The sequence below is a fragment of the Monodelphis domestica genome, chromosome 2 (genome assembly GCF_027887165.1).
Source record: "Monodelphis domestica isolate mMonDom1 chromosome 2, mMonDom1.pri, whole genome shotgun sequence".
In the NCBI taxonomy this organism is placed as follows: domain Eukaryota; kingdom Metazoa; phylum Chordata; class Mammalia; order Didelphimorphia; family Didelphidae; genus Monodelphis; species Monodelphis domestica.
In genome coordinates this window covers 10,962,704-10,980,427 of record NC_077228.1, presented here as the reverse complement: position 1 = coordinate 10,980,427, position 17,724 = coordinate 10,962,704, and the positions used below count along the sequence as shown (strand labels likewise).

General features: G+C 40.9%; 1 protein-coding gene across 6 annotated transcripts in view; it reads left to right on the top strand.

The window, feature by feature from the left end:
• Window positions 1–17,724, top strand: part of PDE4B (phosphodiesterase 4B) — a 712,123-nt gene that overhangs the window by 317,013 nt on the left and 377,386 nt on the right. The gene's annotated exons all lie outside the window — the stretch shown is intronic.

The following is a 17,724-nucleotide window of genomic DNA, read 5'->3' as shown; positions in this document are numbered from 1 at the left end:
GGCAAATCAACTGATACATGGTCCATGCCGTCGAGGAGCTCACATTTTAATGGGGGGACACAACATATGGAGCACAATGGGTCACAAAGCATCACAAAGCAGGAAGCAAATACCAATCATTACACACATGTATAAGATACATACAGGGTTGATGGGAAGACTTCTCAGAGGGAAGGCACTAGCAGTGGGACTGAGAGGAGATGGGGAAGGGCTTTTTACAGAGGACCAAACAAAATGATTCTGAAAACACACACCCATCAGTAGCTACTCAGACATGTTATACGAGTCTGACTACTGCTCTAAGCTTAGCCCAGTTCCTGGCACATGGTAGGTACTTCATCAGTGTTTGCTGATCCGTCGGTTGATTGGTGCTAAAGAGATCTGCATCCCTCTGATGGTCTTCCATTAATGAAAGGCAGGTGATTCTTAAGAATCACTTCCCATTTAGAGTCCACTTTTGCTGTTGTTATTGTTCAATTATTTCATTCTTGTCTGACTCATCATGACCACATTTGGATTTTTCTTGGCAAAGATACTAGGGTGGTTTGCCATTTCTTCTCCAGCTTCTTTTACAGAGGAGCAAACTGAGGCAAACAGGGTTAAGTGCCTTGCCAAGGGTCACATAGCTAGTAAGTATCTGAGACTGGATTTACACTCAGGACTTTCTGACTTTAGGTGGGGCACTTTTTCCATTGGGCCACCAAGCTGTTGTAGAATGGTCCTTAAAGGCCATCAAATCTATTCTAACCATTTTACAGATGAGAAAACAGAGGTTAAAAGACATTGCACTTCCCAAGGTCATACAACTTAAAAATATTTAAGTAGGATTTGAACTCTAGTCTTTATGACCTGAGGCCAGGGCTCTTTTTCCAATGCCACCAGGCTCCTTCTAAGAGAAGACCATACACCATAACTGAGATAGTTAACTCCCATTAATGCTTTAAAGTTTGCTGTTTTTAATATATTGTCTCATGTAGTCTTCACTATGATCTTGTTAGGAATGGTCCTAGAGCCAGGGGCCCTACAACACTCACATGGGTGATTCACTATCCACTCCAAGATGCCTCTCAAAGGTTAGTATTTTCCTTATTTTAAAGATAAGGTAAGGAAGACTGGGAGAGATTAAGGGACATTCTCAGGGTCACATAGTCTGCAAGTACTTGAAGTGGGATTTGAATGCAGTTCTCTTCCCATTGGTGAGTTCTTTTTCCATTTTGGGGAAAGCTTAAGACCAGCCTGGTTAGGGTTAGGATGTTTCCTATCAAGGCTTAATTTTCCTTTTCTTCCAAGTATCTTTTTGTTTGTCCTCTGTGGGACTAAGTGGAACCAGTCTACCACAGATTGCCACTTTGGGGATAATAATATATGATTTAATCATCTTCCCAATACCGCAAACACATAAATGAAACAACACAGCATATTCCACTTCTAGATGGGTAAATTAACTCAAGGGAGGCAACCCTAAATCTGGGTAGTTTCAGCACCTAGAACAGTGAATGTGCCTGGAAACATTCCTCCTACTTCAAGGCTCTAGGCTTCTGCTCTAAGATCTGGACACTCATTTTGGTGTGAAAGGTAGGGAGGTTGGGTGGAGGATATTAATAGCTTAAATGATACCCTGCAGGCTAAGGAATTACAGCTTGGCTAGCTCTGAAAAGAACTGTGCATGAGTGCTGATAGCTGTATTTAGTGTCCTAGGGTTTGCCCATCACCTTCTTTCCCACCCAACTAATTGGGTGGAATTGATCCTAAAATGGTAGCCTTTGGAATTCTAAAGAAGGAAAAAGCCCAAAGGACTGAGGTTAAGGAGGGAGGAAATGAATATCAGGAAAATGGATTGCTATAGGCTTAGAGAAAAGATGGCAGATATATCATGGGGAGTGTGAGAAACAAAGGAATTAAAAGAGTTCCCAGAAGCCTTTTAGCTCAACTGTAACCAGGAAAATTATCCCTTCTATGGTACATCAGAGTGCAAGGAAGGGGAATCATGAAGCTTGTGAAAGGCTGGAAGAGTACCACATTCTCTTTCATTTGGCAAGATTTCATCCATTCCTACAGACTTTTATGTAGCACCTACCCTTGGTCAGGAATTATGTTCTTCGGGGCATATAGAAACAAAAGCAGGCCCTGCCCTCAAGTACATTCTACTTCCTCCTTAATATATCCTCAGGATTCTTGATCAGCAGTAAATAGAAAGGACCTGAATTCAAATCTGCCTCAGATACTTCCTAGCTGTGTGATGCTGGGCAACTCACTTCATTCCATTGCCTAGCCTTTACTGTTCTTCTGTCTTAGAAGAAATTCTTAGACAGAAGGTAAGAGTTTAAGAAAGAAAGAAAAGAAAAGAAAAGAAAAGAAAAGAAAAGAAAAGAAAAGAAAGGAAGGAAGGAAGGAAGGAAGGAAGGAAGGAAGGAAGGAAGGAAGGAAGGAAGGAAGGAAGGAAGGAAGGAAGAAAAGAAAAGACTTTGTGAGCACATGGTTCAAACCCCTATATTATCAAGATCAACAGTAACCAGGGAGCAAAATCTCCTTCCTCCAAACTTCTGTATACTTTCCTAGAATGCCTTCAAGGGGGCTCTAAGGAGGGCCCTGACAAATGCTGGAGAAACAAAGCTGATTGAAGGTAGGATGAAATTCTCCCTTTGAAGGAAGGAACTATTTTTGTGCCCCCCAATGTCTGACATATAGTAGGTATTTATAAATATTTATTGGCTGATTGACAAAAGATCCCTGAATCTAACTGACTGAAAGGACTGTAGAACTTATCTGGGTACAATACATATTTAAAATGGAATCCCCTCTCTAGCATCCCCAACAAGTAGCTGTTCAGACTTTTGCTCAAAGACCTCCATCAAGGGGAATCTGTGACCTCCTGAGCCCACTTTCTTTTACTTTGGGATTGTTCTAATTCTAAGAGGTAGCTAGGTAGCACAGTGGCTCGAATATTGGATCATTGAATTTAAATGCTGCCCGTGTGCCTCTGAAAAAATCATTTAACCTATCTCAGCCTCAGTTTCTTCTTCTATAAAATGGGATCATAATAGTACCTTCCTCTAAGTTTGGTGGTGAGCATGAAATCAGATGACATAGTTAAGGTGCTTTCTAAATCTTAAAAGATTCTATCCAAAGGCTAGCTATCATTATTGTCATATTTATTATCATTATTGTTAAAATGTGAAGACAGAAATATTTAATATGAACAGATCTTCCATCTGTTTCCATCCTTGGGAATAATGACTTATAGATGCAGCTTTACTGGAGGTAAATAAGAAGCTAAAGACAATCTAGTCCTCTCTTTGAGGGCCATGAAGATGACATAAAACCTTTCCATCTGCCTTTCTGGGACCATCTTTCAGTTTTGGGGGGGGAGGACCTAGGAAACGGGGGGGGGGAGAAGAAGTAGAGGTATTATCATTTATTTCAATTTAGCCAATATTTGTAGAGCTAATATGTTTAAGACATCATGACAGTTCCTGGGCATCTAAAGTCAAAACACCATCAGCTTCTGCCCTAAAGGACCTTACATTCTATTGGGAAGGCACAACTGATATCCAGATGAGTTAAGAAGAGCTGAATTTTACAGGCTGTGTGACAGAAATTCCTTGATATCTTTCAATCTCAGTTTCCTCATCTGTAAAATGGGGGACTATACTCAATGGACTAGAGTGAATTGATAAAAATTAATTTCAAGAAGGAAAGAACATTATTATTTTCCTACTGATGAGTTCAGGAGATTCATCTTTATGGAAGAGGTGGCCCATGACCTGAGTTTTCATGGAATCTATACGAGGCAAAGGTGAGGAGGGTGGAGAGCTTAGGGAACCAATAGAAGCCTAACCTGGAAAGAAGAAGATTGTGAAATAAGTCAAGAAAGGCTGGGTAGAGGACATTAGATTGTGGGAGATTTTAAATGGTGGGAAAGGACTCTATAATTCAGTTCTGGGGCTCCTTGAGTCTTCTATGACTCCCAGTGGCCTACATTTTTATTACATGGGAAATTAGAGCAGGTTCTTTGAAACCTGGCATCTGGGAAGGCAGAGGCCACCTGCTACAAGTAATGAAGATAAATGAGAGGAATTACTCATTCACAGGATGGAGTTTGAAGATCATGGCATGCATAACCAAGAGCCATTAAGCACTGAAGGTGTATGGTACATAGAGTGCTTGATTAGAGTTGGGAAAAGCTGGGTTTGAATCCTGCATCTAACACTTAGCTATGTCACCCTGGAGAAGTCACAGCTTCTCTCTGCCTCATTTTTTTAAGTATAAAAGGGGATAATCAGCTTCTACTTCACAGGTTGTTGTGAGGATCAAAAACTTTATATAAATGCTTCAGGAAAGTCCTTGAGTTTTGTGTCAGAATAAATTTTCTTAAGATTATTATTGTCTGATAGTGTCTGGAGACCTGTTGGCTTCATTTTGCCCCCTCCCACTGAGGTGTCCCGGTATATATAATGGCTCATGTGCTCCCTACAGAAGCCATGGAGCTGATTCTCTATTCCTTCCCAGATCCAGATCAGCTTCTGGCTGATCACAGATGTTGCTCAACCTGCCCATGTCAGAGGTGCTACCCTAATTGCTTGATTCTGCCTCAGCATTTATTTCCTATTCTATTCCCAAGTTTATGGATCTTCCTGGTTATTCAACTTGGCTTGGGGCCATTACTCTTATGACTTCCTCATTAAATCAGGAAGCCCTTTCCCTGAATTTCATCTTGCTGTGGATTATCCTAACCATTTGCTTTTGTGAGAAGGACCTTCTGCTTAGCCATCATCTTCCCTACCCAGACTGTGTCTCCCAGGTTCCCCTACCTTTACCCCCTCCTCCAATTCCCCTTTCTAATGGCTGCTTGCCACCTCATAATACCCTTGCCCCCCCACAAATGACATGAAAGACCAAATATAGCACTCTAAGTGTGGTCTTTCTAGGACGAAAAGACCAAGACCTCCACCATCTTGTATGCCATCTGTCTCTCTTAATGCAAATTAAGATCACATTTGCTTGGCTGCCATTTGTTGATGGAAGGAACATATTGAAATGGCCATTCTTGAAAGTTCCCAAATCTTTCCCAGGTAGATAGTTATATCTGCATGGCCAACCACATTTCCCACATCTTGTACTTGTGAAATTGAGTTTTTGACTCCAAGTAGGAAGACTTGACATTTATTGCTATTCAATGTCAAAGGACTGAGGGGAAGGTTGGCCTGATTGGATTTGGGCAAGTGAAGAGCCACTTCCTAATGATGAGAAAATTGTGCATGGAGTCACAATAAATAAACCAAATGGTGGTTTTTTTCACTTTTCATCCTAGAAATAGAAACAGAAGTTTTAGAAGTCGTGTATACCCCATATTTTAATACGATTTTTCCATTGACACATACATAGTTGGATCCATACATCTCTATATCCTGTGAACAAATTAGAGAATGCTTGTTTTTTATTATTAATTATTGATTGGCCATCTGTAAGGCTCATTTTCCATCAGATTGGACGTGGGACTGTTAACATTGTACATGTATGCATGGCTGTGAGTGTGTTTGTGTTTTCCTGGCAATTTTTTTCTCCATAAATTGGTTCTCAAAGCTGTTCAATAATGCAGAATCATGACAGGCCATTTAAAGCAAATCTAGTGATGCAGAGGATGCTAAGGTAGCATCTGTAGCATCCACTGGAAGATCATTGTAGTTAACAATGACAATAATAGCAGCAATGAGAAAGAACCCATTAAGCATTTGGTGCCTGGAGGTCCTGCCCTCAAGGAGCTTACAGTCTGGTGGGGAGACAACTTATATGGGGTGTGGTGACTCCCATGGAAAGGTATTTTGGTTTGGCAAGTTACAGGGAAGGAGAAGTGAGCCAGAGGCCAGTAAATTGAGTTAACCTTTCTAATTGCAAGTACTGATTTGATTATTGTTCTAGAACTAGAAACTGGGTGTTGAGAGAAGTTCTCAGTTGGTGGCAAGGCAGCTAGTGAGAAGATGGTTAGAGTGCAAAGGCAAGTTGACTGGACCTTACCTACTTAGAGTAGACCAGTTGAGACATTCGCCATGCAGGATGGTGGAGCCTCATATCAGGAGTTCCAGAGGGGAAAGGGCTGAGTCCTCCTGGGCAAGGTCTTTGGTGGTTGGGGAGTAAAGAATTCTCCTCATTGGAAGAAAATATTCCTCACAATTTGATGCCCAAGTAGAATGGGAAAGGTAGCATTAAAGCATCATTAGCAGTCTTCATAGGATCTTAGATAGCCATGTGCAAAGGGACTTTGGCCGAATAGCAGGGTTTGAGGGACATTTTCACTGCACCCATCCTATGATTCTGATACATTATCAGGAATTCTATATTTATTTTACACTTAGAAGATAATAAGCCCCATAAATATGGTTTCCTCAAAATGGCACCATGAAAATCAATGGTTAATCTGAGCCTGGCAGCTTTTCATTTGTTCTTTAGCAGCATTACTTTTTGATCATAGAGGCAAATGCCCTGATTCCCCCTTGAAGCCCATTGCAGTGCCTGAGTCAGGATTTTGTGGAAATCAATGAGTATTTCCAGTGCTACAGCACCCTGTTTGTGGTAGCGCCAAAGAATATCAAAGCTAGAGAGGGCCTTGGAGGTCATTCGTTTAGGACTGGGGATTTTGGATCCTGTGGGAAACCAGAAATGCCATATGCAGATGGTCAGAGAGAAATATTGTGAAATGGAGTCCACAGCCACTTTTTTGGACATTACAAAATCCAGGAAAATACAATTATCTTGGGAGGGCCAGGCTTTTAAATGGCTCACTTACAGGAAGAAATTGACCATGGCATGTTTTAGAAATTTAAAATCAATGCCTATTAGTGCTTCCTTTAAAAAAGGATTATTCAATTTAATTATATTTAAACACCTTGAGAGAACAGCCTTAGTTGGTATTTTTGGCATTGCCACTGGGGGTTGTGACCTTAAATTGCAAGGCAAGAACATTCTGATTTAAGAGACTGATTACCTTTTCAAGCTCGGTTATTGGTGCTGGTTCATCAGACGAAGGGTTTGCTTATTCAGAGGGGACAAGATCCCTGTCAGCTCAATGTATAAGACCATCATTTTCTTGGGATCAGACTTTTGGAGCTGGGAGGGACCTCAGAGACCGTCCAGTCCAACCTCCTCATTTTATAGCTGGGGAAATTGAGTCTCAGTGAAGTTAACTGATATACTCCAGGTCGCCTTATCATCTGCAAACTTTAAATCTAGGTCCTCTGATTCCAGAGATAGAACTCATTCCATAGTACTACTTGCTTCCATTCCACAAACATTATTGAGGACCTACTATGTGCTAGACACATCTCTCTGCCCTTGTGCTCAAGGAGCTTACCAAAAACAGTATGCTCACAAGTAATTATCTTCAGTTATTTTATGGACTGTTCAAAGGAATCAGTCCAATTGGCAAATATTGATTAAGTATTTATTATCTTCCCCTGACTGTGCTTGGGGCTTGACATACCAACAGAAAAATAAAGTAATCCTTGCTCTCAAAGAGTTTATAGTCTATCGGGAAAAACAACCCATGCCCAGATGAGTAAATGTCTTAGAAATATAAGCTAATTGGGGTGAGGGCCTAACATCTGGGGGATCTGAAGAGTGTTCAGGTAGCAGAAGGCATTTGAAATGAGCTTGGAAGAAAGCTGAGGAATCAGAGGCAGAAATGATATATAAATCATGTACATATAGCCAGAAATGTATAATAAGGCTGGGAAGGTAGGTTAGAATCAGATTGGGAAGGACCTTAAATGCCCTTAGGGGCTGGAAGCCTCATTCCACCCCTGAGACAATAAGGGGTTATTAGAGTTCTGAGAGCAGGGCAGGGTGGGATGACCTGAACTGACTGGTCCTTTAAAAGCATCCTTTAAGGAGTCTTTGAAAACAAGTGGATTCAAGTAAATGATGAAGTTGGAAGCCACATTTCAAGGGGATTGAGAAATGGCTGAAAGTAGAAGAAATGGAGGAACTGGTTGTAGAAATCTTTTGTCTTGTTCCTTTGGAGTTTGACTTAAAAGAAGGAGAGAAAGTGTGATGAAAGCTTGAGGGAAGATGGGGTCAAGTGATGATGAGGAGACCATGGCAACTAGAAAAGAGAGTGAATCCAAGAGACGAGGGCAAACAGAGAGGCAGAGAGGCAGGGAGGGAGACAGAGAGAGAGACAGATAAAAAGAGAAGAATATTGTGGGGTAAGCCAATGAAGGTCATTTGAGAGAATGAGACAGCTACATGGTACAGTAGATAGAGTACTGGTCCTGGAGTTAGGAGGAACTGAGTTCAAATCTGGCCTTAGATGCTTACTAGCTGTGTGACCCTGGGCAAAGGACTTAACCCTGTTTGCCTCAGGCTTCTCATCTGTGAAATGAGCTGGAGAAGGAAATGACGAAAACCTCTAGTATCTTTGCCAAAAAAACTCCAAATGGAGTCACCAAGAATTGGACATGACTGAACAACAACAACATGGGAGATGATAGGTTGAAGGGTCTAGAGAAAAGGGTTGGCTTTGGCAAGAAGAAGGCTACATCTTCATCAAAGACTGGAGTAATGAATGAGATAGTGAGGGATGATGCCAAGGGACTTTGAGATTCTCAGTGGCAGGGAAGAGGGAGCTTCACTTTCTTAGTAAAGGACATAAGGTCCTCTGCTGACTATTGTGTGGAAGAGGAGGAGAGATATGGAGGTTTGGACCGGTTGGCTGTGATGAATTAGAGAACATACCTAACCCTTCAGCTTTGCCCCAAAGGAAAGAAGTAGGGCACATTTGGGTGATAAGAAGATTTAGTTTCAATAGAAGGAAATAATTTGCCAACAAAGTTGCCCCACAGTGGAGTGTGATGCCTTGGGAAGTAGTGTTCCTTACCACTGGGGTCTTCAAACAAAGACCTGATGATCTGCCAGGTCTCTTCTAGAGGGGATTCTCAATCAGGTTGAAGTCTGAGGATGTATGTGGTGGTTGAAGTCACTTCCAACTCCAAAATCTAGTGATTCTGTTTCTGGCTCAGGAACTGTGGAGGACTGTGCCATCTCCTCTGACAGTGGTTATTTTCTGACTTTGCAGTGGGCATGTGTGCTGTGAGCCTCTCCAAGATGATCAAACATCTGATGTGATTTGTGTGTGCAGGAACATGAATAGAACATTAAGGAGGAAGTCTGAGAATGAAAAGAAGGGAGCTGATGGATTTCTCTAGTGAGAAGAGCTGATAGCTTTAGAAAGAACAAAGGAAGTAAAAGGGAAGTGCTTAAATTTTTTTTTACAAAATAGCACAATTACAAAGTGGAATAAAATGCACAAGAGAATTCATCCAGGTGCAATCAGCCAACCCCAGGTGTATGTCATTTACCCTTTAACCTAAACTTGAGGAGCAAATCACATCATAAATCAGGGACCTAGAGATGGAAGAGACCTTAGACCTTAGACTAACCTGACTTGTCTTCATTTTACAGATTGGAAAACGAAGACCCAGGGAAACTTGAATAACTCACTCAAGGTCACATACATCAGAGAGAGGTTTTGAACCTAGATCTTTCAAGTCTAGAACCAATGATCACTACCTGTCTCAAGAGAATGGCCCATAACCATGGCAGGTTTCCCAGTCCCCTGATGATCAGGAAGGAGATATACCCTTTTAAAGAAGTGCAACACTGAAGTATGAGTGTCAATGAATAGCAGCATGGGTTCCATTTATGTATTTTCCTATTGGCACAGCAACAAAACCCAGCTATTGTATGGTCTTAGCTTATGAGTATTTCAGGAAACAAGGCTTCATCTTCCTGTGAGCCTGAAAAAAAGAGCTTTTCCAGATCAAACAAAACTATGAAGAATCAATTTGATTAAAACCCAGAAGCCAGATGAGGGAGATCCATTTAAGTCTACTATTCAAGAGAGATGAGGGTGGGGAACTGGTTCAGGTAGAAGGTAGGCTTGAACCCAGAAACCTGAATCAAACTAACTAGACTAGCAGCAGTTCCACATTCTGCTGTGAAACACAGATATGACACAAATGTTAATATTCCAGATTCAAATAAGATAATTGTACAAGACATTCCAAAGTAGATAGCCAAGGCAGGGAGCATGTGACAGGATACAGTCTGAAAATGCAAAAGAAAAATAAGAAAGAAATGACACTCCTCTCTCCCCAAATATCCAAACACCATTTTCCCTCTCATACAGAATAATAATCTTAAATGAAATTTACAGAATTCCATAGTGTGCAAAGTAATTTAGATAAATGATCTCACTTGGACTTCTCCTCAACTCATTAGATTATAAACTCCTTGAGAGCAGGAGCTGTCCTTTGTCTGTTTGTCTCCTCGGTGATTAGCACAGGGCCTGGCACATAGTAGGCACCTAATAAATGCTTCTTGACTGATTGAATCCTGTGAGATAGGTAATAATTCAGGGACTATTTCCCACATTTTACAGATGAAGAAACTGAGGTTTATAGAAAATAAAACAAGGTAGAAAGAGTTCTGAATTTGGATCAAGGACCCCAGAATTCAAAAGCTACAAAGGTAAACATCCTTGAGCAAGTCATCATATGTCTGAGGGGTCCCGTTTTCTGCTGATAAAACAAGGGTATTCTGTTAGATGAAAGCTGAGGTCCTTTCTACCATCAAGTCTATTACCCCTGAAATGACTCACCCAGAGTCAGAGTAAATTTTTGAGGCAGAGTTTGCACCTCAGTCTTCTAAACTCTAGCTAAAATCCTCCGTGTACCTTTTGGCTTTGTTTTTTGGGTCTCTGCAATGCTACCTCCTGAAGGAGGACTTTCCCAGGCTCTTCTGTTACCAAAGCCTTCCCTAATCAGGTTATCTTCCATCAATTCTAGATCTATTTTATGTCTCTGTTTAGATAAATATCACCTCCCCTCCATCCCCTGTTAGAACATAAGTTCCTCTAGGGCAGGAAATGCTTTTGGCCTTTCTTTGTATTTCTAGCACTTAACATATTGCCTTCCACAAGAGAAACACTTAAAAAAGTGTTGTTAGGAGCAGCTAGGTGGCTCTGTTGATAGAGAACCAGGCATGGAGATGGGGGGTCCTGGGTTCAAATGTGATCTCAGATACTAGGTTATCTGACTCTGGGTAAATCACTTAACTCCAAATACAACTCTTCTATCTTGGAACTGACACTCAGTATTGATTTTAAGACAGAAAGCAAAGGTATAACAATAATAATTATAAATGTTGTATGGGTGATTAATTGATTTCAGAGCTAGAAGGTGCCTAAGAGACCAACTAGTCTATGTTGTGCCTTATAAGGAATCTCTTCAATACTATATGATTTTTTTTAATTTTAGAAGTAGTTTATAAATCATATTTCAAAGACTTGCTTACAAATCACATTTGAACATTTCCTGGAATGTAAAAGTGAATAATTGGATCTTTCTTATCTCTCTGTGTGTGTGTGTATCTAAATTTCATAAATACTTAAGGCAGGGAAGAGACATGTATCCTAACTCTGTCCTAGGCAGCTGGTGAAGCGATGGACTGAATGCTGGGCTTGGAGGCTGGAAGTTATTGTTCATTCATTTCAGTTGTGTACACCTCTTTATGGTCCCATTTTGGGGTTTTCTTGGTGAGATATTGGAGTGGTTCATCATTTCCTTCTTCAGCTCATTTTACAGATGAGAAAAACTAAGGTAAACTAAGTGACTTTCCTATAGTCTCACAGCTAGTAAGAGTTTGAGGTCAGATTTGAATTCATGAACATGAATCTCCCTGATCCTAAGCCCAAAGCTTTATCTACTGTGCCACCTAACTGCCCTGGAGTCAGGAAGAACTAGTTCAAATCTGGCCTTAGAAACTTAGTAGTTGTGCCACTCTGGGCAAGCCACCTAACCTTTGTTTTCCTCAGTTTCCTCATCTGTAAAATGGAGAAAATAATAGACTCTATCTCATTGGATTGTTGTTGGGATCAAATGAGATTCTGGCTGTCAAGTGTTTAAAAGGACAATGCTGGTCATATGCTAAGTCCCATATGAATGTTAAATAATAATAATAAGCCTAGAATGAATGCTAGAGGCCTAAAATTCAGCCTATTTGTTCTATACATTAGGCAAGAAAGACATTAAAATCAGGAGATTTGATGAAGGTCACAAGGTTCTAAGTATCTGAGGTGGGATTTGAACCCAGATTTTCTTGACTACCCATTCCATGGTCCAACCAGTCGCTCATGTTGCCTTTCCCCCTTCCCATGATTCTTTGGTCTGTATTTTCAATGCTATCCTTGGCAGCAGGGCTTCATCTAAGCTCCAAGGTCATCCCAACTCACTACTGTGCATGAACAGTTGACCTAGATTCATTTCCTGGTCTCTGTCAGGCTTCTTTCATATTCCAGAACCCACAAATCCCTTCTGATATTTTGAAATCCAGACTCCCATGGAGTGCATATGACTGACTGTCTTTGCTGTCGATCCCCAGTGCCCCAGTCCATTGTGCATAGAGAAAATCTCATTTCCTGCCTGGGAGCCTTGATGTGCTTGAAAATTCTCATTAGTATCCTGGGCACGTTTCTCCACAGTCAGATGTCTAGGAGAAAAGATAAATGGGCACATATTAAAAGAGGGCATTTTTGACATTTAAATTCATAGATTTAATGCTAGAAGGAACCTCTGAGGCCATCTCATCTAGCCTTCTCATTTTATAGATGTAGAGCTGAGACCTAGAGATGTTAAGTCACCTACTCAACCAAAATCAAGCAGGGAGTGAGAGAGCCATATTGGAACCCACTTCCTCCATGGTTATATATATATGTGTGTGTGTGTGTGTGTGTGTGTGTGTGTGTGTGTGTGTGTGTGTGTAAATATATATGTATATGTATATATATTGTGTGTATGTATATGTATATATATATATATATATATATATATATATATATATATATATATATATATACGATCTAGACCAGTTTTCTTAAATTTTACATCTCAGGATCTATTTATACTCTTAAAAATTATTGGACATTTAGAACTAAAACCATAAAGCTTTAAGAGTGTGTATACCCTGGGAGCCAGCAATACCACTAGCAGGTCTGTATCCCAAACACATCAAAGAAAATGGGAAAGGATCTACTTGTATAAAAATATTTCTATCAACTCTAAGTTGTAAATTGAGAGGATGCCTATCAATTGGGAAATGGATGAATAAATTGTGGCATATGCTTGTGATAGAATAACACTGGACTACAAAAAAATGAGGAGGAGGATGCTCAAAGAAAAACTTGGAAAGACTTAGATGAATTGAGGGCAGCGAGTTGTCTCAGTGGATTAAGAGCTTGGCCAAGAGATGTGAAGCTGTAGGTTTAAATATGGCCTCAGATAATTCCTAGCTGTGGGACCCTAGACAAATCACTTAACCCTTATTGCTTAGACTTTCCCCCTTCTCTGCCGTGGAACCAATATACAATATTAACTCCGAGATGGGAGGTAAAAGTTTAAAGAAAAGACTTAGATGAATTGATGCAAAGTGAAATGAGCAGAACCAGGAGAACAGCTTCCATAGTAACATCAATATTGTTCAATGGTCATTGTAAATGAAGAAATACTGATGGAATTTGAATGTAGATTGAAGCCTACTATTTTTCACACGCAAAAAGAATGAAGATCTTCCTCCCCCAAATTTTTGTTCATAGGGACTATATCTTATCCACATGTACTCTACTTGAAATTAAAATGTCTTGGTATTATTACGAAAATGGCTCTGACTTTGTAGATCTCCTAAAAGGGTATCACAAACCTCCCAAGGATTCCCAGACCACAATTTGAGAAACTGCTGATCTATACCATCTTTCTTACTTAGCACAGTGCCTGGCACAAGGGTAGGTGCTTAATAAATAAATATTGATTGATTGCAAGCACTTTAGAGGCAAGATCCATCCTTCAGGATATGAGGACATGGAATTCTAGGACAAAGGAACACTTCATTTTGTCAGGTTATCATTTGAAAAATCTCAAATGCAACTATTCTATCTTTGACCTTGCACATAGCAAATTCACAAGACTGGGAAAATAGAGAAATTATCAGTGTCAGAAAGGGGCTCCAGGAAAACATGCATTCAAAGACTCTGTTAGTGGGACAGTCATTGATAAAACTCCTCTTAAAAGACTTTGGAATAATGCTAAAGAAGTGAAAAAAAAATCTATACCCTTTGATCAAGAGATCAACATGACTACTTTGTCGTCATGCACCAAAATATTCCTAGCAGAACTTTTCATGTTCGCAAAGAACTGGAAACAAAGAAGTTGCCTGTCACTTGAGGAATTGCTTAACACTAGAATATCAATGTAAAGGAATGTTGTGGAAATGTAAGAAATAGAGATGGAGAATTCAGAGAAGCAACGGAAGACTTAGATGAATATAGTAAAATAAGTAGGACTGAGAAAAAAATATACACAATGAGCATATCAGTGGCACTTTTTAAGACAATAAAAATAACCCTGAAAGTGGATTCTGTATAATCATGATAACCAAGAAGGTTTACCCTGGAGAAGAGTTGAGAAAGGATCACTCCCTCTCTTCTCTATAGATGCGGGATAGAGATACGATTTCCAAGAGTGTGGAATGGCAAGGAAGGGGTTTTTTATTTGATTCTGGAGATAATGTGGAGCCACTGGAATTTACTGAGGAGGTGATGTATGACATGATCAAACTTATGCTGTAGAAAAAGACATTATACTTGTTCTGATTGGCCAGAGGGGATGAACTAGGAGCACTGCTTCTACTCAGACATGGAATGGGTTTTCTCTTGAAGAAATAGGTTTTCCCTCATTAGAGACATTTGAGGAGAAGTTGGACTATTACTTGTCCAGGGTGATGTAGAGAAGCTTCCTGGTAACCTATTGTTGTTAAGGCATTTTCAGTCCTGTATCTTTGTGCACACTCATCTATTCCAACCCCGTCCACCCTCTTCAAGACCTGCGGTGATGGGGGAGTGGCGATGCAACAGGTGGAGGTGACCACTGGCAGTTGTAGTCACGATCCTGCACGTAGGCAGCCCACGGACCAGTGGTCGCTCAGCCCTGTGGGCAGCAGGGACGTTCGGCAGCATCCTGGGCGACTGAGCAGCCCTCTCTAGGACAGCACTGCTCACCCTAATCAAGGGAGGGGACTAGAAAAGGTGTCCCAAACATTGCCTGCCCTACAAACACCCGGTCAGCACACCGTGACAACTAGAACTCGCTGCCTCTGACAGAAGCAGCTGGGGAACCCACATTCACCATGCCGCCACCTTTGAAGATGAGCGACGTCGACATCTCGCGTGAACGCCGACACCAGGCCACAACCGCACCTCCCGTAACAACTGGCGTCCCATGCCCCATGTGCCACAAACTGTGCGTCTCAGCCTTTGGACTCCAAAGCCACATGAGGGTACATCAATAGATGATAATGCACAAAGACAAGCGTCATTCTCCGCTTCCGAGAGACTACCACTATATTACTATGTGTTAGCCATTGGGTTAAGTACTTTATAAGTATTTCTTCCTTTGATTCTCACAACCCTGGGAGGTGCATGCTATTATTCTTATTTTCAGATGAGGAAACTAAGGCAAGAACATATGTTTCTATGCTTCCCCCCTTTTTACATAGAACCCTTTTTTGTAAGAACTTCCAAGTTAGTCTATCGTCTCAGAAAATGTCAGTCTTTTAGCTTTCAGTTCAGAATAATGACTAGAGTAGATAAAAGGAAAAGTCAGTAACTCATATAGAAATAATTTTAGAGAGACTCTTAAGAAATGTATCCTCCTCTTCCCCAGCATTTCTGGTGGGTGTGAGGTTTTAATCTTTTCTTTAACTCTTGAGACAAAATGCCCCAAAGTTTTTTTGCATGACATTCAGACATAGCTGCTCCATTGTTACCCCTGAAACCTTGAAAATGGAAACTTATAATATGAGCCCATGTGGATAAATGACCTTGATCATAGACTCCCTTTTCATGTTCAATTGGAATTCCAGACACATTAACAACAAAGTAAATATTTAAGTAGCCTTCCTTCCTTCCTTCCTTCCTTCCTTCCTTCCTTCCTTCCTTCCTTCCTTCCTTCCTTCCTTCCTTCCTTCCTTCCTTCCTTCCTTCCTTCCTTCCTTTCTTCCTTCTTCACTTCTATCTCTTTCTCCTTCCCCTCTTTCTTTTTCCCATATTCTAATTCATTTCCTCTCCTCTCCTTTCTTTTCCTCTCTTCCTTCCTCTCCCTCTTTTCCCTTCTCCCCCCTTTCTCTTCTCTCTCTCTCTCTCTCTCTCTCTCTCTCTCTCTCTCTCTCTCTCTCTCTCTCTCTCTCTCTGTCTCTGTGTCTGTCTCTGTCTCTGTCTCTCTCTGTCTCTCTCTCTCTGTGTGTCTCTGTCTCTGTCTCTCTCTGTGCCCCTCTGCCTCTCTGTCTCTCTCTGTCTCTGTCTCTCTCCTCCTTCCCCTCCCTCCTTGTGATATGCATTCTGCCACAGAGAACTTATGTCTATGGTTTCATTAAGTCTCATAGTGGGACAGTACATTGTACTAGAGAAGTACCATCCAAGAGATAATAATACCTTGGAGATGATTTAGTTCTACCTCTTCACTGTATAGAAGGGAAATGAGTCCCAGAGAGGAGAAAGGTGACTCCAAAGGCAATAGAAGAGCTGCCTTTCCAATCTAGGTTTTCCATCACCGTGGCCAAAGCTCTTTCCATTGTACTACACCTCCCATTGATCATTTGAAAGGGAGTCAGTCCTTGTGTAGTATTTTACAGGCATAGACACACTAATCCTATGTAGTGTGTGCCGCAATGGGTCTTAAGTGATGATGTGGTAAACACATCTCCCAAACTTCAAAAGATGCCAGTTTGAACTCTTCTGAAGTCACAAATCTCTTGCTTGGCTTGGGCTTAACTGTTTTAGAGTCAGGGTGTGGGAGCAGACAGAGTGCTGGCTTTAAAAATGCCTCCCTTTTCAGTGCTAATGATGGCATTTGAATCAAGAGAGATTTGGGTTCAAAACCAACTCTAACAGTTACTAGTTGTGTGATGATGGATGGATCCCATCATCTCTATGAGCTGTAGTTACTGCATCCATAAAATGGGACCAACCACAGGGGATGATGTGAGTTTCACAAAATTTAATGTATGTAGTATTCTTTAGAAATCTAAAGTGTTCCAGAAATATCAGTTGTAGCATTATTATTCCATTATTTCTTTTCAAAGAAATCCTGGACCAGGGGTCCTTCAACTCTTTTTCTGTCCGGGACCCTTTGACAGTCTGGCAGAGCCAATGGGCCCTTTCTCTGAGTATTGTTCTTAAATATGTATAATTTCCATAAAGATAACAAAGGAACCCCTTTATGTTGAAGCAGTCATAAAATATTCAACTGAATCCCAAAATATTAAGGGTTAGAATGTTTGAACTCTGGTCCTTTGATTACAGGATCCATCTACTTTCCGTAGGCATCCCACTACCTCCCCATTCTTCAAGTCCTTGAGGATCCTGGCCCCTTTCCTTTGTGTGTTCCCTAGTTTATCAAGGAACTCTTGGATTCCACTTAAGAACCCCCACCCTCCAGTTATCTTTTGGAACTCGGGAATGAGTGAATTAATGAATGAAAAAAAGCATTTCATTAGGACATATTATGTGTAAATGCTAAACTGGGATAACCAATACTGTCCTCAAGGAACTTCCATTCTACTAGGGTAAGACAGCACTGTTAAGGGGGTGGTGGGCAAAGAAGGGGATTTGGGCCTCAGGGA